This window comes from Diabrotica virgifera, chromosome 8, assembly GCF_917563875.1.
Source record: "Diabrotica virgifera virgifera chromosome 8, PGI_DIABVI_V3a".
Taxonomy (NCBI): Eukaryota; Metazoa; Arthropoda; class Insecta; order Coleoptera; family Chrysomelidae; genus Diabrotica; species Diabrotica virgifera.
Genome location: NC_065450.1, coordinates 122273724 through 122297287, shown reverse-complemented (window position 1 = coordinate 122297287; position 23564 = coordinate 122273724). Strand labels below are relative to the sequence as shown.

The 23564-nt window shown below is 32.1% G+C and overlaps 1 protein-coding gene across 1 annotated transcript in view; it reads left to right on the top strand.

The window, feature by feature from the left end:
* The window catches only part of LOC126890768 (lysophosphatidylserine lipase ABHD12-like), a 193835-nt gene that overhangs the window by 837 nt on the left and 169434 nt on the right, over positions 1-23564 (top strand). The gene's annotated exons all lie outside the window — the stretch shown is intronic.

Here is a 23564-nt window from a genome sequence, read left to right as displayed (position 1 = left end):
ATTTTTTTTTAAACTGAAACTTAATGTTCACCGATTACATATTATGCAAATGTTGAAAATAGTGTCGCCCCCGCTTGATTAACAATTAAAAAACAAAGGGGTTTTCGATATTGTATTACAAGAGGCTCTTCGGAATTTCATTAATCGATGTATAAAGAATATCTGCCTACCTTGGCAACATTGAATTTTTAGTTTTTCACATCGTTTTTGAGGGTTAAAAATGGACGATTTCATAATTTTTAAAATTTTTGACCCATTTTTGGACCTGGCAACATGCAAATTTGTTAAAAGGGGTCCTTTTTGAGCAAGAATGTGCAAAAAATCCGAATCAGAATATTTTTCTTAGTAGATGCGCAGTGGCTTTCTCGATTAATTGAAAATCAAAATAACGTTAAAAACATAAATGTAAAATGCAATTGTCCTTACACTCAATTTTAGTTTAATCCCATATAAAATATGATTTAACTTAAGAGGATCGGTACGTATTTTCGGCTGCAATGCTATTCAAATGGGGATTCATTTTTTTCGAATCCTGAGAAAACTAATAAGTATTTTTCAAAAATTTAAACGCAGAATAATAGATTACGTTATTAGCGAGGGCCGAAAGTCCCTGAGAACTTCTATAATGTTTATTTTAATAAGTTACAGGGGTGAAAAACTAAGAGAAAATGTAGTGTGATTTTTAATTTCAAATATCTTATTCGAAAGAAACTTCTTATATGTTATAAGGGACTTTCGGCCCTCGATAATAATTTAGTTTTTCATTTTGTGTTTAAATTTTTTAAAAATATTTATTAGTTTTTTCCGGATTCGAAAAAAATGGACACCAAGTCCGTGGAAATCGAACATTCGCTATCTTTGTCATACAACGCACTCATTCGAATATAATGTTATGACAAGGCTCAAGACAGTGACAAGTAGAGATGTGTCCGACCCGCTATTTTGATATAGCAATTCATTCTGCTACTGCTTTTTAACGCTTTTACGATGATAATAAAATCAATCAAAGAGTTGTTTATTAAATAGTATTGATAGTGTATTTGAAAAATAATAATTGATTTAAGGCGTACAATTAATAAAAAGTTATTTATTGTTTATATATTATTTATGGAAAATCCAAGTATTTCAAGTCATTAAATTTCAAATAAAAGTATTATTTTATAAGAGTTTGTTCCGATAACCGTAAATAGGTACGAGTTTAGCTATAAAGTAAAGTGCCCATGGTGGCATAAAATGTACTAAATGCTATTGCTTCAAGTACGTACTACATTTTTGAATATTTCACTACACTTAAAATGCATTTGCTTTTCTCCGTAGTATTTTCTACTATTTACCAGCCTACATAGAAGAATGTACTACGCTTTTGAAGTATGTGCTTGTTTAGTAGTATTTTGCTTCAGTTTAAGCGAAGTTGGTGGGTGGACGTCTTCGGCGTAGGTATTGTTTTATTACAATATGACAACTCTTATGAATGTTTATCATAGAAAAATTTACAAACTAAGAAGAAGATTCTTAATTTTTGGGTCACTCTTTTATCAAATAAAATTTAATAATTTTGAAGAAGATTAACAAATAACAATTGTTCATTTTTAACCTCGCGTAACTCTTTTGTCGCTTCGGATCTGAGTCACTCATTTTTACTCATGTACAATTCTAATAATTTGGTACGTAAAAATGTGAATTCACAAATCACAAGCACATGGAAAACTAATTCCATCACGATGGGTGTAACGCAGACACGGCTGGCGCTACGCTTTTTAGTAAATACTTCTGGTCAGTAGTAGGTACTTCTGTTGTGTAGTAAGTTCTTCTCAACAAACGCACCTACTTTTATGTAACAGAAAATGCTACAAAGTAGTGACTAGTTGCTGAAGCAATAGCTTCTAATACGTTTTATGCATTCCGCCCATTTTCTTGAGTGAATTATTAAATGTTGGCTTCATATTTTAAAAGATGATTTTGAGATTTTATAATTAAAGGCTTCGCTTTTTACGGAGAGTTTTAACGCTTTTTGTCTCGAAGAAAAATAATAAAATGATATTTTCGGCTCCTTTTCCTAAATGACTTCTCTATTGAGGTTGGCCGTCAATATGGCAAATTTCTCTCTATTCTGGGCTTGATGAATTAAGTCATTTCCTGTTGTGTGGGTCCAATCTCTGATGTTTCGGAGCCAAGGTTTTTTCTTTCTTCTTTAACCCCTTTTACCTTCGATCTTGCCATTTAATATTACCTGAAGCTGCTCAAATTCCCTATGGCGCATTATGTGTCCTAGATATGACGTCTATCTAATTTTGATAGTATTGACCAGATGAGGATGTGTGTTTATTATTTTTAGTAATTTTTCATTCGTGGTTCTGCTGGCCCAGCTTATTCTTAACATTCGGCGATTCATCCATATTTCGAATAAATTCAATTTGTTAACGTCATACTGGTAATAGAGACCACATATTCACACATAACACTTTAGTGTTCTCAATCTTATTGTGACTGATAGCTTGGGGTTACAGAGCATTTTACGCATGCTCATGAAACCAGACCTTGCTATTTCAATTCGTCTTATGATTTCTTTTCAGTGGTCTAGTTGAGTATTTAGCTCTCTCTCCAGGTATATGAAGCTTTGGGAACTCTGAAGAATGACTTTAACAGCCTGTGAATTTCTTCTGATAATATGTTCATCCATATCTTAAGTTGGTCTTCTGTTTCCGCTAATAAACTTCTTTTCTTTTTCGACTATTTGTATAGTATATAAATAATGGTAACCACTGAATACATAATTAGTGAAAAAATAATCCTATCATTTATACAAGTAAAGGTTATCCAAGAACATTCAAAAACTGAACGAAACCGAAATAGCCATCTCTAACTTTCTAATGACAATGTCACTGTCAACCTAATGTTTACATCTGCAGTTTCCATACCAGTGTGAATTTTACTACACGTAATTTGCCGTGTAAAGACAGAAAAAGTAGGGAATATTTGTGAATTATGTACCCATAGCCTTAAGAATACTACAAGAAAATATTTTTATGTTGATCAATTCTCGCTCTTTGTGCATGGTTTCTAGCACACGTTCGTTAGCGCAAAAACAAACGAACCACTCTGCGCGCTACTGAGTGGATCCACAAAGTGGCTTAAACAGGCGAATTTGTAGCCCCAATGATTTTGTAATGAACCCCACAGTGGCGAGGATCGGCGACAGTGGCTGGCGACAGTGGCGACAGCTTATCTGGAATGACACCTGTAATTTACATAAGAAGTTACGGCTAAGGTTTAAAACAGACGATCCACTCCGGGAACTATTCTGTGGATCCACAAATTAGCTTTCGATAATTAGCCGTAAATTCTTATGTAAATTAAACGTGCCATTCCACACGAGCGACAGTGGATGGCGACAGTGGCTGGCTACGGTCGCCGATTCTCGCCACTGTGGCGTCTATTACAATATATTAGGAAATGGTTGAATGCTCGAATAAATGAATTTTAAAGTCAAAAGGCAGATATCGAGCACTGAATTTAATTCAATCTTGCCCAAGTATACTTTCACTCACAAGAGCATCCTCTTGTGATAACACCTTGGATAAGAGTGGTATATATAAATTGAGATGTGATGATTGTGATGCTTCCTATGTAGGTAGAACCGTTCGTAAGTTGTCAACGAGAATTACAGAACATTTGAAAAGACCAAATTCTTCAAGTTTCGGTCAACACTTAGATTCCAGCAAACATAATTTCAATATTAATACAGGCTCGTCCATTTTGCATGATATCAGTAGGAAGAAAAACTACTTGGAGTTGAATTTGTTGGAGGATTTAGAGATTACCAGGGAATCAAATGAAAACTCACATTGCCCTAACTTTCAAATCAATTTAAATTGCACTAAATTTAAACCAATTTTCAAAAACTTTGTTACAGCATCACCTCGCAGGAGTCCCAGCTCGGCTGTATAGGTTTTCCAGCACTGAGTCTATATTCATTAATAGTTTTACATTTCTTTAAATTTGTATCATCCATAACACATTACATGTTAGCCAAGCTCATTTGGGGTCAATTGTTTCACAGCTGGACTTAATTAAAACTTATGTTACAGTTCAAGTTGATTATCCAGTTGGAGTTGACTCCAACTAGTTGGAGTCAACTCTAACGGCTGGTTTCAGTAAAAGTTGATTATAAATATAAAATGAAGATTTATATTCAACATTTGCTAGTAAAAGTAGACTCCAACTAGGAAAAGTATACTCTTCCCAATGCCATTTAGTAAAAGTTGATTCTGATTCACACAAACAGCCGATTCTAGAAATTAAATGTTACTGAATATGTTCAAATTAGTCTAGGCTGTATCGTCGCCCCCGTTAGGTTAATTACTCCAATTCGAATTTTTTACACAAACTTACTCAAAAAGAGGTCCTTATAACAAATCTACTGGGTGCCAGGCAGTACCTTGATCGATAAATTGTTTTTTAAACAATTTTTTTAGACAAATTCAAAAAATAATTTTTTCACTTCGAACAATTTTTTTAGATCATTTGGGTTATTCTGAGCAAAAAAAGGTATTTTGTGATTTTTCTCTAAAATTATGGTTGTCGAGTTATACGCGATTTAAAATTTGAAAAATGCGAAAATAGCCATTTTCAAGGCTTAATAACTCGGTTAAAATCCATTATTATGAAAGTCAGAAAGTGACCAAATCAAAATTTATAGCCCCCTCTACGAGATCCAGCAGAAATTTTTGTCACTATTTTATTACTAAGCTTTATCTTTAATTATTAACAATGAGCGCTAACTGCGTATTAGGCGGCCGTCAATAGTGAGTGCTAAAGAGATGCACCATTCCAGCCATCCAATGGTCAATCTCACTCGCACTCACATTGACGGCCGCCTCAATACATGGTTAGCGCTCATTGTTGATAATTAAAAATAATATCTTATTAATGAAATAATGACAAAAATTTCTTCAGGATCTTATAGAGGTAGCTTTAATGATTTTTTTTAGTTTCTGACTTTCATAATATATAATATCGTATGGCATATTTGCCTTTCGGACAGTTCCGGCGCCAATTACATCTTTAACCCTGTTTCAAGTAACTAGTGTCGATGTACACTAGCCCAGGGGGACCGACTGTTTAACGTGCTCTCCGAGGCACGGTGAGACGGCTCGTGTCATTATTGAAAATGAAAATGGTTTGTCTTTAGCAGGGCTCGAACCCACGTGCACTGGCGTATGAGGCCAGCGATTATGCCGTTACTCCATGGCCGCTCGCTCGACTTTCACAATAATTATCTTTAACCGAGTTAATAAACCTTGAAAATGGTTATTTTGGCGTTTTTCAAATTGTAAGTCGCTAATAACTCGACAACAGTCAATTTTAGAGAAAAAAGGCCCAACGCATCTAAAAAAAAATTGTACGAAGTGAAAAAACTATGTATTTTTGCGAATTTGTTTAAAATCATTGTTTATCGCCAAACTTCACTAAAATCATTCATTATTGTACTCATTTGCCCTCATTTTCGGCAGTAAAGTAACACTTTGTTGTATTGAAAGAGGAATGTTACTTTACCTGCCGCGATAATTAATCAAATTAACCGAGATTGAATGTAAGTGGTCAATGGCAGCAATCGATTATTTATTTGAGTGAAATTAAAATTTATTTACTTTAATTATTAAAAATATTGTACAAAATTTATCTTATTATCAATAAAATTTTTGTCAAAAAGTAAAATTCTGTTGTGTTTCGCAATTATATTCCGCTGTGTCTAGGTACACGCTAACGTGTACGCAAATAAAAAAGTTAGGTACACGCGAATTAAACTTCATCAAGCCAGTGACGTCATTATTTAGCGTGCGCGCAGTGACTTTATATTTTGGTACCCGCTATTTTGATATGTTTGTGTTTGTTGTTTGTTTGATAGAAAATATTTTTATTAAGTGAAAGGGAAGCAAAACTATTCAGATATTTCATCAAGTTGTCATCAAGAAAAAGTAATACTTCATTCTTCATTCTGCCTCCATATTGTAAAATGTAGAACCTACTGGCAATTTAATTTATCTGTTTTGTCCCTTGTTCAGTGTTTAGTTAGATGTTAATTTAAGTTTGCCACCAAAATTATTTATTAATAAAATGACATTCGAGGATACCTTCTTTTTATTGACGAAGTAAGTCTAGAAACGTTTTTGTACTTTTTATCATATCACCTTCGATTTTTTGTCGAAGTCTGTAACTTTTTTCCTCTTCTACAATGGCGTTTTCTTTACTTATTTCAGATGCCCCTGAGGATGCTCTTGTGAGCGAAAGTATACTTGGGCAAGATTTAATTAAATTCAGTGCTCGATATCTGCCTTTTGACTTTAAAATTTATTACAATATAATTGGGGCTAAAAAATGGGGCTAAAAAATCGCCTGTTTCAACTACTTTGTGGACCCACAGAGTAGAGCTGCAGAGTGGTTCGTCTGTTTTTGTGGTTAGATATCGCTGATATCCCGTCCACGGGATTCTGCACTCAAAAAATTTAGTTCGTAATATTGATTAACAGTGATTATTGAATAGTATTTCATTGTAACAACAATTTAATTTGTTGGTTCAACGAACTTTTATTAGACATTGACGAATGTATTTGGTTATTGTCACAATGATTGAATAATAATTGTGAAAATAACTAGAGTACATTAATCAATAACACTCAATTTATTCAGGCAATAACTTAGTTTCGTATATTTAATAAATAATGTTAATTGTGGCAGCAACTCACTTTCTTGATTTCGTACATGACAAGCAATTACAGTAGACTCGCGATTATCCGAGTCTCGGTCATCCGAGCCCCTCGGTTAACCGAGGCAAAAGTAATAACAGGTGAGTTACAATTTTCAACCTTGCCGCAACATCGCCGATTCAAAATCAAAAAGAGGAATAAAGCTTATGCAAAATCAAAGACTTTTTTAAACAGTAATATTGATAAGGTAAATGTTTTTATCTTTTATAGACAGTACTATCGAACAAGCGAGACGTGGCACGTGACCTTGTCGTATTGTGCATTTATCGCTGTGTATTTTCGGGCAAGGTCAGCCGCCAGGACTCGTTTGTCCGATAGTACTGTATTAATTTTGTCATTAAAATATCCACAGTTATGATTATTTACGTGTTTTTCTACCAATATAACCAATCTCAGTGTTAACCGAGTTTTTCCGTATCCGAGGTAGTCACGGTCCCAATTACCTCGGATAATCGCGAGTCTACTGTACCTTGGTTTATTGTGACAACGTACAGATTTCATTAAAACAATGTACAAATGTTGTTAATATAGAGTAATATATGATTATTGTATAGATGTAAGCTGATTGTTGTGACAACAAATGCATTAATCAATCTACTATTGCGTTTAACACCCACAATCAATGCGTTTATTGTGACAATAATCGTAGTTGTTGAGACAATAAATGTTTTGCTTGACCATTTGAAATGTAACGGCTTTTCCTTATCGTGATACCCCTAGCTTCTCTGTGTTATCATTGTTTAAGAAAGAATTCTTTGTCAAACAATGCTCTTACCTCAACCGAAGTGCCGAATAATAACTTATTTCGTTTCCAAGTGTAGACCGTAGTAGAAGGAAGTTTTCGTGTGTCTCTTATCGTGAGAAAACTAATTAGTATTTTTGAAAATTTAAACGCAGAATAAAATATTACAGTATTATCGAGGGTCTGAAGTCCCTGAGAACTTCTATAATGATTATTTTAATAAGTCACAGGGGTGAAAAAGAGAAAATTTAGTATGATTTTTAATTTCAAATATACCATTCAAAAGAAACTTTTTGTTTATTCTAAGGGACTTTTTGCCCTCGGTAATAATGGAATCTTTTATTTTACGTTTAAATTTTTCAAAAGTACCTATTAGTTTTCTCAGGATTAAAAAAAAATTAATGCGTTTAAAAATAATTCGATCGAAATTTTGCACCTGCGCTCTCAAAAAGGATTAAAGTGTTATACATTTATGGAATCACTATTTCAAATGCTTTTAAATGAGCTGTCACATGACGTACTTTCCCGTTTAAAAAAATCAAAGTTACGCCTGTCACCTGAAGAGGGATCGTGTAAAGTTCGAAACGTTGATGTTATAATATACTTTGATTATTTTAAAAATAGACTTGTCCAAGTGTTTTGCTTATGTGCTAAAAATAAATAAGTTAATAAGGGGGTGGGGGGAGTTTAACACTTAATCCAGTGCACTGTATAAGTGAAATCATATGAGAAATCACACAGTGTAAATAAAGTCTATTAGGTTAAGGACAAAAAAGGGGGATTTAAAAAATTATTATTAATCAATTAATATCATACAGTGGGCTAATGCATTCAGTAATTATTAATATAAAATACGTTCACAGTAGGAATGAACGAAACTGATTGTAAGAATGAATAGAACTGCTTGTAGTCCAGGGCGCATCTGTTTTGAGATGGACTTTGAGAGGTGACTCAAATTTTTTTGCAGAAATTGCTTGAAAATAGCTCAAATAATAATATTTGTTCTGTTTTACAGAGCCTACGTGCGATCTATTGTAGACTATGGTTGCATTCTGTATGGTGCTGCCAGTAAAACACATTTATTTACTCTAGATCGCATTCAGTTCAAATGTCTAAGAATATGCTTGGGCACTATGAAGTCTACTCCTAGCCCTGTTCTACTTGCTGAAAGTAACGAAATGCCTCTTCAAAATCGTCGAGAAATGACGGCAATTAAACATATTTTAAAGTTAAGATTGAACAATAATAATCTACTTAGACAACTGTATGAGTTATCAACTGAAAATCTTTCAAATAATTATTGGCGCATAAAAAATTCTTCCCCATTTGCTGATGCTTTCTTAGAAACTTACGATTATTCTAACATCTATGGTAGGGAAAAAAGATTACCAATATACAGAGGTGATTTTCAGGTAATGTTAAATAAACCAAAAGTCATTATACCAAAGTTCACAGAATCTACAGAAATAAATTCTGTCTTACTTAAATCCATATTGAGTGACTATAATGATCACGTTATAATGTATACTGATGGTTCCAAAAAAGAGGATGGTGCCACAGGCTGTGCAGTTTACATTCCACATAAAAGCGAATCCTTGAAAATTAAACACATTGTTCAATATATACTGCTGAAGCGGTAGCAATAGAAAAAGCGTTAGATTGGTTAAATTTACACAAATTAAATAAAGCAGTTATATTATCAATAGTAATACCACTAGTGATTCAATTTTCGCGATAAGTCTGTCGATTTACTTCTAAACGAAACTGAGTTGCTTGAAAACACCATGAGTCCGTAGGACGAGTGGTGTTTTCTTTAAGCAACTCAGTTGAGTTTAGAAATAAAAGACAGACTTATAAAATAAATTAAATCACGAGTGGTATTTTATTAGACTATTTCACGAACAAAGTGATAGGTCAAAAATTCAGTAGAATGAGAGGAAGGAATTTAATAATAATACATTTGATCTAGGTAACCCAAATCTACCCATTTTTTGAATAATTCACAATTAGTCATAATCATGAAATATTTATTATAACTATAAATAATTTGTTATAATTATTTTTTACCTATAACAATAAATAGTTGAAGGCCCAGTCTTTTAAAATGAATGCTAGTTTTTCGTTGTTATTTTCTGCATCTAATTTGTAGTTGCGATCCACACTTCTTCTTCTTGCAGTACCGTCTCCTATCGGAGGTTGGCTACCATCACAGCAATTTTAACTTTGTTGGCTGCAGCTCTGAACAACTGTATTGAACTGCACCCATACCACTCTCTTAAATTTCGCAACCAGGAAATCCTCCTACGTCCCACATTTCTCTTTCCCGAGATTTTTCCTTGGATGATGAGTCTTAGCAGAGAGTACTTTTCTCCTCTCATTATGTGGCCTAGATATAGTGGAGTCACTGAAGGTTTTCACCTCCGATTTCGTTAAACCTTCATCGATTTTCATGAAAATTGGTAAGTAGTTAGAAGATACTTCAAGGAACAAAGGTGACATGATGTTAACTTGCGCTTTTACCCTGGGGGTGGTTGCCACCCCTTCTCGGGGGTGAAATTTTTTTATTAAAAATGATACCAGAAATCGATAGAGGGGCAACTTCTAAGCAAAATTTGTTATATAAAGTTATTAACATAAATCAATACTTTTTGAGTTACTAAATATCAAAGATTTTATTTTTTCTTAAAAAAATGCACGTTTTAAAACTGTTTTTCACGTATTACTCAAAAACTGTAAGCTTTTGTAAAAAAGCTATTATTACCAAAATTAAAGATAATAAAAAATTTAATACACTCACTACTTAAAGAACTAACTAATGTTATTTTAAAGTGAGTTATGGGTAATTGAATGTATATTTTTTTCGACGAGTACTCAAATCTAAGTATTCAAGCTTACATAACGGGAAAACGATGCATTTTATAGAATATACTTGTTAACCACTTGTCAAAGTACTTCGAAATACCTATCAAATGAGCTTCAGTAGAAGTTAATAGCATCAAAATTAAGCAAGTTATGATGAAAATAAGAGAACCCTTTCGATTTTTTTAGGAAAAAGTTAAAAACTAAACATACGCCATTTCCGCAGAAATTAAAATTTGTAGTAATCCTCACAAGAATTTCTTTATGTTATCATAGTTAATTATTTTAACAAATTTGATCGGTTTAGAATGCATATTTTTGAAAAAAGGTATAATTTAAAAAAATCAGAATTTTTAGAATTATCGTACTTTTCATTTTCTTTTGATAATAACTCCAAAAATACTCAATATACGTAAAAAATGATAAATGACTAAATTTTAGTTTTTTCTGTAACAAATACTTTACCTATTTTACTATTTTTGTAGAGCAAAAAATAACCGAGATAGAAACGTTTAAAATTTCAATTTTGCTGCGAGAACCATGTAACCGGGGCCAATTAACGTTTTATTTTTTAAAAAGTAAGAGGTGTAAATGACTATTTTGACGTTTGTTAATAGCTCTTGGAATAAAAATTTTAACCAGTTATTAGATGAACTTGCTACTCTAAAATTTAACGGAGTTATTTACAAAAAAACAATAACATTTTTTAGAAATTTTTTTAAAAGATACATTTTGAAACATTTTTGGTGCATAAACTTTAATGCTATCAACTTTTTCGGCACTTATTTGATAGATATTTCAATGAGCTTTGACAAATGTTTAATAAGTTTATGTTATAAAATGCATCATTTTCCCGGTATTTAAGCTTGAATACTTAGATTTGGGTACTCGACGAAAGAAATATACATTCAATTACCTATAACTCACTTTCACTTAACGTTGAAAGGTTTTTCTAGTAAGGAATTTATTTGATTTTTTATTAACCTCAATTTTGATAATAATAACTTTTTTGTAAAAACTTATAATTTTTGAGTTATTTATGAAAAATCGGTTAAAAACATGCATTTTTCTCACGAAAAATTAAAATTTTTGATCTTTAATAACTCAAAAAGTTTTGATTTATTTTAATAACTTAATATAACAAATTTTGCTTATAATTTGTCGCTCTATCGAATTGTGGGGTTATTTTTTATAAAACAATTTTCACCCCCGAGGAGGGGTGGCATCCACCCCCAGGGTAAAAGCGCAGGTTGGCAGCATGTCACCTTTGTTCCTTGAGATATCCTCTAGCCACTCACCAATTTTCGTGCAAATCGATGGAGGTTCAACGAAATCGGAGGTAATAGCTCATATTCACCTTCATTGACTGCACTAATATTCCAGTTTTTTCGTTTGTATGGTTTTTATGACTTCGCATTCCTTCCCCATCTTCAGCAGAACATCTTGATTTGTTACTCTTTCTGTCACATCAGAACATCATAAATTGTCTCCATATATAAGATTTAGATTTTCTTGTGTTACTCGGTATATTTTCTTCAATGTTTTGGTTTATAACTTTGTTTGAAGTACCACCGAAACGACTCATTTTGACGTATACAGCTACAATAATTTTTTTGGCAAACGTCAAACTTTGCTTTGCGATCGGTATCCATGGTTACGTCGTTGAAAACACGAAGCTGATAGACCAATCAGAATTGAAAGACAGTTGGTGTTTTCACTAGTAATACCACTAGAGGTCATATTATTTCCGGGAATTTTTTTGAGATCATGAATATTTTGAAAATTTCCCGAGTCGCAGACGAGGGAAATTTTCTAAAAATATTCATGATCAAAAAAAAATTTCCGGATATTAATTTGACTTCGCGTGGTATTCGGTAAGAAAATTCCACACCAAATTTGCATTTGAAAATCCAAAGCTGCATGAACAGATTAATAGCGCGCCATAGCTTTGTCAGCAATTATTTAGGCTTTCAAATTCGTAATTTCTACTCATTGTAGTTGCATGGGAATACCATTTCAAGATAGAAAATAGTATATTCTTCAATTTTACATAAGTTTTGAGTAACTACAAGTGATAGAAAATGAATCAAAACTAAATTATGTAAACAAATAAAAACCAGTCTGTCAAAAATGTTCTGTTATTGTAAACGTCAAAAAATTTCCACTATAATTCGCTGTTGGGTACCCTACGAGCAAAAAATTTCCGATAAAATACCTCCGTTGCCATGGTGATCTGTCAAAATAACGTATTTTGATTGGTTCAAAATTACAGGTGTGGAATTTTCGCGATAACACAAGCTGTCTTTGGTTTGTGATTGGTCAGATTATGTGAAAATTTTAAGATGAGTGAAATAGTCAGATTCATTATCGGTCATTAAAGAATTAAACTCAAATATGACTCAACATAAAAGAAATAGTATTCTGTGTGCCATCAAAAATAAAATATATAATAAAGATATTACAGTTATTTGGGTAAAAAGTCATACCGGCATCAAGGGAAATGTAATGGTTGACCAGCTTGCTAAGGATGCTACCCATGCTGGATTATATTTACCTATATTCACTCTGGATGACTTACAGCTACATTATAATAACAGAACTTTAATAAAATGGAAAGAAAAATGGAAAAACATAGCAGCGAACTCAAATAATCAGTATTATACTATCCACCCTACCTTACCACAAGATATTTCCTATATTTTTAAATACGCAATGTTGAAGAAGACTACAGCGACAATAACTCGTCTGAAAACCAATCACGGCGCATTCCCAGCTCACTTAGCTAAGTTAAATATTATCCCTTCTGGATTATGCTTATGTGATAATATATCACAATGTGACATCAACCATATTCTTTTCAAGTGCGGTAAACATAAGTATGAAACAGATCAGCTCTATTTAAAATTAACAGATCTTAAAATTCAGACTCCCATAAACATCACCCATTTACTTTCTTTAGACAGTAGAGAAATATTTGAGCTAATATGTAACTTTCTTTTTAAAGTTGGATATATTATTTAAAAACCAATAACCTTTACTACCATTCTGTGGCTAAAGGACTAGCTTCCAAGCCAACTCTTCAAACACACACACACACACACACACACACACACACACACACACACACACACACATACACACACACACACACACACACACACACACACACACACACACACACACACACACACACACACACACACACACACACACACACACACACACACACACACACACACACACAATAATATTTGAGGTATCCTCCCACTCAAAATGGTCCGCAACATTGTTTAAATAATCAAAATGTCAAAATATGAAGGAAAAATTCGATATTTTTATTGGTTTTTTGATTATAACTTTAAAACTATTCATTTCTGAGAAAAGTTGTACTAACATAAAAGTTGCGTAATTAAATTTTCCACAATATAGAATTAGTTTAAAATTCAAAATACAGTCACCCTTGTTGCAAAATAGCAATAATTGCGAAAAAAACCATACAAAATTAAGTATTCGCATTTTACGTTTTTCAACCATTTATGCTATACTTAGGACCTTCATACTTTACCCAGAAAAACTTTATGATATAGTAAAACAACACTCCAAATTTCATTACGATTGTTTTAATAGATTTTGCAAAATAAAAATTTTGCAATCCAGCTTTCGCAAAAAAAATTCATTTTTTTAAAATGTTGCAGAACTGAAAATAAAGCAGACAACAAGTTGAGCATTTTTTCTGCTTGTAGAAGTGTGCTGTACCTTTCATTTGCAATTTGCAAAATTAAAATCGATTAATTACCACGGCGTCAGGAAAATTTTTAAATTAACATTATTTTTTGGTTCTACGCGCAGGACAGCGGTGTTCGATTCACACAAGTTTTTTTTTTTTTTTTGAGTGAATTTGATGGCCTTGGCCGAGCCAATTAGCCAGACATTTTGTTATTTTAAAAACAAACAAATTTGATTTTTCAATCAGAGGAATTTTTTCTGTATTTCTAACTCTAAATACATAACAAACTAACATTATTATCTACAATTATTATCTAAATAATACTCTGTTTTGGTTGTTCATTTTTTTTTTGTATTTTTTTTGCATTTTTTTTATATTGTTAATTTGTTTTTTTTTATTAATTTTTTTATTGTTATTTTTTATAAATTGTTTTTTTTACTACGCTAAGACGTAAACCCGATTCATCCTCGCGGAGGTTTACATCTTCTTAGTTTTTTTTTTGCATTTTTTATTTTTTTTGTTTTTTTTTGTTTTTTTTTGATTTTTTATTTTTTTTTGTTTTTTTTTCTTTTCTTTTTCTCTTTTTTTTTGTTCTTTTCTTTTTTCAATTATAATATACAATAATTACTTAAATCTACAGGATTTAAGACAAAATAACAACAAAACAAACATGTTTGTTTTGTTTTAACAAACATGCCTGCTTTGTTTTAACAAAATTTCTTAAATACAGGGTAAATTTTATTGCTAAAATCTATATTTACAATTTTTGATATGTTCGTAAATTGTTTTTAATATATCAATCTCTTCAGAAAAAATCAAATTGTTCAGGTAGACGGGAAGTGGAATTTTTAATATATTAAGATTATCATAAAATTTGTTTATATTTACTGATTGATGTGAACATTCGAGGAGAATATGTAGTAGATTACCTTCTTTTCCACACTCACAGTTAGGTGACTCTGTGAGACCCAGACTGTACATATGAAGGGGGGTAAGAGCATGATTACATCTCAATCTATTTATAACTCTTATGAAATGGCGATTTGATACAGAATGAAACCATCTTTTAATGGGAATTTCAGGTCGCATTTGTTTGTAATTACTACCAGTTCTCGTGTTTCGATAATACCTTTGCCAATTTTCTTTTTGGTGTCGTCTACTAATAATATCAATATCCGAAATGGGTAGTAAGTTCATGGGAAGTTCTTCGCCTATTTCTAGGGCGGATTTGGCTAGCCTGTCTACTATTTCGTTACCCCTAATGCCTGCGTGTCCCTTTATCCATGATATAATGATGTTTTTTCCTAAATTTGCAATTTTATTATAAAGAGTCATAATTTCCAGTTCTATATGATTGAGTTGTTGGTACTTATGTACGTTAGTTAGTCTATCAACGACACTCTTACTGTCTGTAAATATTATGCAGCTATAGGGTTCGTTACTAAATATGTGTCTTAAAGCAAAAAGTATCGCTATCATTTCAGCGGTGTATATCGATGATTCACAAGGCAATTTGAATAATTTTTTAAATCCACTTTGAATATTGATTATTGCACATCCTACTTTGTTTTGTACTTTGGATCCATCTGTATAGTAAAACTGATAATGTGGCCATTTATGAAGTATAAATGATTGAAAAACGGCTGGATTTAAATTAATATCCATAAAAAAAGTATTAATTTGTTTTGAGAAAATTTCTTCTAATACATGGGAATACATAGGTGAAAGTTGATTTTCATAAGTATAGAAAGTACTTCGGTATTGAGATATTTTCAAGTAACTATCTACAAGAAGGGGACATTTTTTCTTTGTCCAATATTTATGAGTTAGATCTAAAATTGATAACTTATGTATATCCTGCAGATAGTTTGTATTTTTTCCTATATAGTCCTGTCGCCAGGGGGGGTACAACGGCCTCGTTAATTCAGATGGACTTACCCAAATTTTTTTTATGTATTTTGACCCGTAGAACACGAATTTTTTGGGTAACAGTTGATCCGGATGTCGATAAGATTGTTATAGACCAAGAACTTGAGGAATCAAATAACAGCGATTTTTGGCAAAACAAAACAATATTTTGTATTTTTTGGGTCATTTTAAGCAAAAAATATTTCTACAAGTTTTTTAGTAGGATGCACAGTTTTCGAGATAAACGCGGTTGAACTTTCAAAAAATCGAAAAACTGCAATTTTTAAACCCGAATAACTTTTGATTAAAAAATAAAATAGCAATTCTGCTTAGCGCCTTTGAAAGTTCAAGTCAAATTATGTCGGTTTTGATTATTTGCATTGCTAAAAATTTATTGTGTTATTGCTAAACAAAGCTACAAACAACTAGTGCGTGAGTGATGTTTCTATGATTTCTCATTTAAAATCGAACGAGTAGGTAGAATAGGTACTAGTGCAATCAAGACTATTTCTACGTTACATGCGTTAAAACGCATGTAAAAGCACGGGAAACCCTACGTGTTTATAGCTTTGTTAAACAATAAAAAAATAAATTTTTACCAATGCAAATAATCAAAACCGATATAATTTGACTTAAACTTTCAAATGCGGTAAGCAGACTTGCTATTTTATTTTTTAATCAAAAGTTATTCGGGTTCAAAAATTGCAATTTTTCGATTTTTTTAAAGTTCAACCGCGTTTATCTCGAAAACTGTGCATCCTACGAAAAAACTTGTAGAAATATTTTTTACTTAAAATGGCCCAAAAAATACAAAATATTGTTTTGTTTTGCCAAAAATCGCTGTTATTTGATTCCTCAAGTTCTTGGTCTATAACAATCTTATCGACATCCGGATCAACTGTTACCCAAAAAATTCGTGTTCTACGGGTCAAAATACATAAAAAAAACTTGAGTAAGTCCATCTGAATTAACGAGGCCGTTGTACCCCCCCTGGCGACAGGACTAATAGCTCTAGTAATAAATTTATCACTTAAAAACTGTCGTCGAAATTCCAGGGGTGGTTCTATCGCCTCAACTTCCATTATATTAACGGGTGTAGACTTCAAATATCCAAGACAAAGTCGAAGACATTTATTTTTTTGTATTTCTAATTTATTCAAATGTGTGTTTGCAGCAGTTCCATACAGATGACAACTGTAATCGAAAATAGGACGAATCATAGTACGGTAAAATAAAAGTGCTATATTTGGATCGGCACCCCAATTAGTTCTACAAAAGGCTCGTAGAATATTCATTGCATTTTCAGACTTTTTTATGATATGATGCATGTGATCCTTCCATAGAAGTTTTCTATCCAAATAAGTACCGAGATATTTTATACAATTTTTAATAGGATATTGAATTTGACCTACTGCCAAATGACCTTGTGGAATTTGACGATTTCTGGAGAAAATGCAAATTTCTGTTTTAGATTCTGATATTGCTAAGCCAATATTTTGATAGTGATTAAGAACAGCCTTAATTGAGACATTAAAATTATTTTTACATATATCCAATGATTTGTGGGATGTGTAAACTACTACATCATCAGCATATTGAATAATCTTTGTTGTGCTATTAATACAATTTTCTAAATCAATATTATATAAAATATATAACATTGGACTTAATATGCTACCCTGTGGTAGTCCTATATTTGTAAGACGTGGAGTGGAGATGGAATTGTTGATTTTTAAAACCGTCCATATATTAGTGTACAGTGTCCTCAGAAATCTAGCTAAGTTGATGGGAAAACCAATGTCTACTAGTTTTTTATACATAATGTCCAAATTAACGGTATCGAATGCAGAAGAGACATCTAGAAAAGCAGCCATAGTATACGTATTATCAGTAAAGTTTATTAGTATAGATGAGACTAAGGAAGTTATCGCATCTTGAGTTGATTTTGATTTTCGAAATCCATATTGACATTTTGGGAAAATATCTTCTTGCTCTAACCAGTGTTCAATTCTATTTTTTATTAATCTTTCTAACGTCTTTAGGAAGCAAGAAGCTAGGGATATTGGTCTATATGAACTATAAGAATTTTCTGGTTTTCCAGGTTTTTTAATAGGTATTAGAATATATTCCTTCCAACTCTCTGGAATTTGTGACGTGTCATTCCAAATTTCATTAAAAATATGTAATAATGATATTTTATATTGAAGTGGTATATGGTATATCATGGAATATGAAATATTGTCTTTACCTGGAGCACTGCTATTTTGTTGACTAAGTACTCGATCTAACTCCCACAATTTAAATGGTTGTTCTAAGCCAAACTTATCCCTTGAAACTGTTTCGCTGTATTCTGGAAAATATTGGGAAGGTACCCACTGAGGAGATATTTTATTATGAAATTCATCTAGCCAGCTTGAATTTGGATTTATTGGAAACTTGTTGGACTGTTTGCGGTTTTTAAAGGCGTTTACTTTCTTCCATACTTCACTGATTTTTGTTTTGGAGTTAAGGCTTTCGCAGTACTCTATCCAATTCTGTTTTTTCTTTTGCTTGAAGAGTTTTTTTGCGACAGCATCAAGTCTCTTAAATTCAAATAAATTATTCCTTGTAGGGTTTTGTTTATATTTTCCGTATGCAATTTTACGGTTATCAGCAGCAGTTTTACAACTTTCGCACCACCATTGGTTTGAGATTTGTCTCTTATGTATGACGTTAGATGAAAACTTCGGTATTGCTAAATTGGCTGCTTTATTGATGTTTGCTATTAACTGTTGATAATTACCGGGAGAATTTTCAGCTTCTAGTACAGAGGTGTATAAGTCCCAATCGGCCTTGTTAAGATTCCAGATCTTATGAAAGTTTTCAGTTGGAGATGAAGTTGTATTATCTGTTTTCATGTTTATGATAATCGGAAGATGATTGGATCCATGAGGATCTTGTAAGACACTCCACGTTAAAAAATTTGAAAGATCTTGAGTACAAAATGTTAAGTCAATAGCAGATGGACTGTTACTAGTTGCTAATGTGGGCGACCCATCATTCAGACATATCAAATTACAATGATCAATACTTTCTAAAAGTTTTTTACCATAATTGTCTTCAATTTCACAGCCCCATGCGATACTGTGGGCATTAAAATCGCCACCAATAATAAAAGGCTTAGGAATATCTGTAAAGAATTCCAACCATTGTCTTTCAGATATCTGGGTTTTTGGTTCAATGTATACTGAGACAATAGCAATAGGATTTTTGTTTCGAAAAATTTGAACTGAAATACATTTATGAGTGAAAGGATGTCTATTTTTAAGATTTATTTCTTCACATCTTATGTTTGATTTTAATAAAATGGCAGTTCCACCATAGCCGTCTGCACGATCTGATCTAAAGCAATTATAACCTTTAAAATTATAATAGTATTTTGATTTAAACCAGGTTTCTGAGAGTAATGCTATGGAAATTTGATTTTGATATAGCAGATATTCTAAATTTACTTTATTAGCTACTGCTGAACGACAATTCCATTGCAGCATATTCATATTTGTGATGTCTGCGAATTTGAAGACAAGGGTTGGTTTACATGATTACTAATTAATTGAACTATTTCTGACTCTGATACATTAAAATTGTTTGTTTGTTTTATATTATTTATAATATTGAGAACTACTTCTAAAACTAAACTTATTGTTGAATTTAATTCCTCTGATTGTGATTTTACTCCAACTGAGTTTTTTAAATAATGTTGACTATTAAAAATTCCTCCCGAGACAAAAGATGAGTTTGGTTGAGAAAGAATTTCTTGTCTTGAAATTTCAATGGGATTAGGGCTAATTGGCCTGTGCCTTTTGTTTGGGCTTGAAGATGTAGGAGAAGAAAACATGTAATTAGTAAAATTATTTTTATACGATTTGGGTTGTAAATTCTGGGTCTGCGAGAATTGTGGTTGAGAAGAATGAGACTGTATTATGCTAGATGGGGTAAGTCCAGATTGAATCCGTTGGGGATAATTTGTCGAGGAAATTACACTATTTTCCATGGCAGAGGTATTAAGAGCGACTATGTTGGCGTATGTATTTTTTGGGACCTGTTTATTTGCATCAAAGAAATTAACATTGGAAGAGCTCATGGTTTCCTTCACAATTTTTTGCCTTTTAAATTCTGGACAAGAAGATAAATTAGTTGTAAGGTGATTTCCTTGACAGCTAAAGCAACGTGGTAGGTAGTCAGTACTAGTACAATCTTTTGTGGTGTGGGATTCCTGACATTTACTACATCTCGGTCTACTTCTACACTGACTACCTAGGTGGCCGAAACGAAGGCAGTTATAACATAATAGTACCTTTTGTTTGTAGGGTTCTACTTCCTTAATAACCTTATTAATAGAAATATATTTTGGCAAAATTTGGGATTTAAAAGTAACAATGCAAGACTTAGTAGCAACATATTCTATTGACTTACCTTCATCTGTAATTTTTTCTACTTTACGGTTTATTCTTTTGACGTTAGAAACTTCAAAATTGCAATGTTGATCAAATGGTTTTATTTTACCTTTTATATACTCATCCGAAAAGTCTTGTTCAATATCTCTAATGACGCCCTGTCTATGGAGAATAAATTTTGGAATGTACAATACAAAGTTATTTTTAACAAAAATGTTATCGTTTTTATGAGTTATCATAATGAATTGATGAACATCGCTTTGTTGTTCCAATAAAATCAAGAATTGGACAAATTTTAAGTATTGCGTTTGTTGTCTGAATTAACATTTTTATTGATATTACGTACCTTTTTCGTTGAGTGTGAGCATGCGACGGTAACACCAGCACTCGAACGCTTCTAATTTATTACGGTTTTTGGTTTTTTTTGTCCAGGCTTAATAACATCCATAAAACAAAGACGTGTGGTCAACGACAGACTACTGCACAATAGAGAACGCCAGTTAATGAAGCTTTTTCGTGCAAGTTCTATTCTGGTATTAAGATAGGCAAAATGCCCTCAGTCCCAGAATTCAATTTTTTAAATTTTTTTACGTTCTATGCAATTAAAAAATGAGATAACGCGGATTTTTAGCTCGCCACCCCCCTTACTCCTCCCCCACAGCCAAAGTAGATTTTTAGATTTAATTTTTTTTAGTTGGGTTGCAATTGATTTAAAAATTTAAAAAAATTCACACATATATCTAAGATATCTACAAAATATATCCATTTTTTATGGACCTGTAGGTCGAGTGTACATAACCTCAATTTTTTTTTTACTTTTTTATAGCTTATAACTGTTTCTTGGAGGGGGCTGCAGGTCCAATTTTTTTTGCATTTTGTGTATTTTATCAAAAGCTTTCTCCATGATTTTTTTTAGATTTTTCCGTCACCTACGCCATCTTGAAAAATCCGGAAAACTATTTATTTTTTGGGGATTTTCTCCATTTTATAGACTGCAATATAGATCAACTCAAAATTTTGTTAATAGATTATGCATAATTTGAAATTACTGAGTATTTTAGAACTATCAAAAATTGGGCGAAACACTTTTAAACCCCGCAAAAACCATGTATTTTTAAGTTATTTAAGGGTTTTGGCGGGCTTAATGATATTTTTTGAGGTCGATACAACCTTTATATTTTTTTTCATGTTTTTTACGTTATATGTGATTAAAAATAAGACTCATCGCATTTTTAGCCCACCACTTCCTCTCCCTGCCCCCACAAAAACGTCAATTCTTTTCTTTTTTTTTTTTAGTTAAAGTTTTGTAAGGGTTTTTGCGGGTCTAATCATATTTTTGAGGTCGATACAGCCTGAATATTTTTTTTTATTTTTTTACGTATTATGTGATTAAAACATTAGCCCACTTCCCCTATTACCCCTCACCCACAGCCAAAAACGTAAATTTTTCGATTTTATTTTTTATTTTATTTAAAGTTGGCTTTGCAATTAAATCGCAAATGTTGTTCTAAAGCTATTTCTTTGTGGCATTTTTGTAAATAACTGTTATAAATGGGAAATAAGCCACAATTTAACTAAAAATGATTTTATTTTCCATCTGTAATGCGTTAGAGAGGATTCGATAATCTGTGACGCACTGAAAAAAGGGTTTGGGGCGATCTATATAAATAAGTCAGATTAAATTAAATTATTAGATATTTTTAAGATAAGATTGTTTACCGAGCAACATTTTTGTTTAATTTATTAATATTTTGTATTTTGACAAAGACCTCCGTGGTGGACGTCGAAACGTTAATAAAATCATTTTTTAGTTAAATTGTGGCTTATTTCCCATTTAGAATAGTTAATAATTATTAAATTACAAATTACAAAATGTAAATTTTAATATATCATACTTCTTGTAGTTTTGTGAATCAAAACATTTTGTTCTTTGTTCATTAGTTTGTATTTAGTAGGTACCCTAATATTACCTTACATTATACATATTCTAATTATTCAAACATGTGCGTGTACCATCTACATAACCTAATGTATCTCTGCCTATAATGTCATTTTGCTTCACGTTTACTGCCACATAAAACACCATAAAAAGAATGAGGAAAATATTACCAAAGAATATATAGCCCCATATAGGTATATTCATAGAGTATTCGGAGAGTTATATTCGTTGGTATTACACTTAACAGTTCTAAAGTCTTCATCGCTGTCTTCGTCTATTACAGGTATAACATCTGTATTGTCAAAGAGTTTTGCAAGATATTCTGCTGGCTTGATGATTTTTATAGAATATATTCCATGCCATAAATATTATATTATGGCAGCTACATGCGAACAACAGAACAGGCTATGGTTAGGTTGCCGTTTGCGCAACTCGCATCTACAAGATATATACAAGACATAGATATCTATCGTTTAATGTTTTCCAAACCATAGTCCAAACCATAGTTCCAAATAGTCCAAGATGTATGCTTGTCCCCGCTAGGTAAATTATTCCGATTCGTTTTTTTGCACAAACTTACTCAAAAACAGGTCCTTTAAACAAATTCACAAGGTGCCGCTGTACCGCGGTCGGAAAATTGTTTAAAAAATTTTTTAAACGAATTCAAAAAATCATATTTTTCACTTCGGACAAATCTGTTTTAGATTCTCTAGATCAACCTGATCAAAAAAGGTCTCTTGCCATCTTGCTCTAAAATTGACTGTTGTCGAGTTACGCGCGATTTAAAATTTGAAAAACACGAAAATGGCCATTTTCAAGGCTTAAAAACTCGATTAGAAATTATTATTAGGAAAGTCAGAAAGTGACCAAATCAAAGTTTAAAGCTCTCTTACAAGAGCCTGAAGAAATTTTTGTCATTATTTTATTACTAACTATTAATTGTAATAATTAAAAATGAGCGCTAAGCACGTATTGAGACGGCTGTCCGCGAGAGAGATGTACAATTCATTGGACATTTTGGAGGAATTTTAAGGTATTATGTGTACACTTGACCTACGGGTCTATACAAAATAGATATGTTTTGTAGAAGCCTCCTAAAATTTTTAAATTAATTGCCACTTAACTAAATAAAAAAATAGAAGAATTGACGTTTTTGTGGAGGCAGGGGGAGAGGGTGGTGGGCTAA